The sequence below is a fragment of the Cystoisospora suis genome (assembly GCF_002600585.1).
Source record: "Cystoisospora suis strain Wien I chromosome Unknown contig_552, whole genome shotgun sequence".
Classification (NCBI taxonomy): domain Eukaryota; phylum Apicomplexa; class Conoidasida; order Eucoccidiorida; family Sarcocystidae; genus Cystoisospora; species Cystoisospora suis.
This window is the reverse complement of record NW_027153353.1, coordinates 1-1,579: the sequence shown is the minus strand read 5'-3', so window position 1 is coordinate 1,579 and position 1,579 is coordinate 1.

Genomic DNA, 1,579 nt, shown 5'->3' with positions numbered 1-1,579 from the left:
AAGGCCGAGAAGGTATGAGAGCTCGTCTCTGGCTTATCGGCTCCACTCCGATAGGCACGAGCACCGCGCTTAGGCATCGTGTTCCACCCCTGCGAGAGAGCGGCTCTTCGGTCTGCACGGAGACTATGGTACTCTGTATGCGCAGTCAAAACCCGAGGAGTTACCGCGTGATAGGCCGAGCGTGTGGCGAAGTCTTGTGTGTACGTCAGGTTCTTTCCAAGTGCCCAACCCATGGGGCGCCGGTCGAATGCGCCACGGCCGCGTGTCCTATCTTGCCTTGTTTCCGTGACATACGACTGAGGAATCGCGCAGCCGTCGAGAGAAACTACATTGTCGATCTTAAAGTGGTCAGAGTTCCTCTTTACCGGAGGGTGGTGCATCCACTGCCTCTTGCAAAGCGGGTCCGCCGCTGCGCGCATCACGCACTCTATTCCGCTGCATATTTAACATCAGCGCCTCTTCTTTTCTGGGTTTACCAGTTGGCCAAGAAGATGCTCCGGAGTCGTGCCGCCCGATGGTCTCAGGGTAGCTGCAGGCCTTAGGTGGCAACAGATTTGGTCACTCGGAACCACTGCCGTTTTTGCGTGCCTCCGCAGCGTCACGCTGAATTATCCGAGCTCGGCATTGCTACGGCATATAATACTCGTAGTGCACTCCGGACGGAGCGAATGGGGTTCGGACGTGGCCGTTGCAGTGCCTAGTCCGCCTATGGAAAACACCACAATCCCACTTCGGGGTTTGGACTCGAGCTCGGATTGTCAGGTTCAAAGGCCACACACGCACTCATCCTCACGTCCTTAGCAGGGGTCTCAGTCCTTCGCCTTTTTCAGCACGTGCTTGCCTATACTCGAACTGATAGGGTAACAAATTCAGCAAGGATAATGCAATGTACGGACAAAGGCACTGGCGAGGCGGAACTCCTTGTGCCCTGGTGACCAGGCTCTGGTGCAGAGATTGCATTACTTGGAGCCCGTGTGCATCACCGCACCCGCTGACCGTATGAGTGCGTCTTCGGCCGACTGCGGTTAGTAGACGTGGGCTCTCTCTTCTTTGCTGTTCCAAACTGGAAACAACGGACGCGGGCCTGACTCGCACAACAATTGCGCGTAGGCCCCCACCGGTCACTTCAGCACCTCTACTGGGCACATGCCTGAAGCGAAGAAAGTGACCACACGGAGACGGGAGCCGAGCAAAGGAGGTGGCTGCCACCAGAGAGGCGACACCCTCTCAAGGCTGCTCCCGCTTCCAGGGAAATCAATGTCGAGTGCTCGCACAGAAATTGGCGACCCGTCAAGATCCGACGACACCGGCGCTAGGGCTAGTTTAGATTTTACACCATGAGAGCACCTGTTTCTGTTATTGGAACCTGCACTCGCGCTATGTCTCGTAGTTTCCGTTAACACGCAGGAACACAGGCATTGCCGTCCTCTCGACCTGCAGGAACAGCACGCTTACGTCAGGATGGTCGGGTGGTCTAAGATGTTACGTTCAGGTCGCAGTACGCTAGCGGTTGGGTTCGATGCCACCTCTGAAATGTTTGCGCTCGTATCTCCCCAGAATCTCCCGCCCACTACAGCCT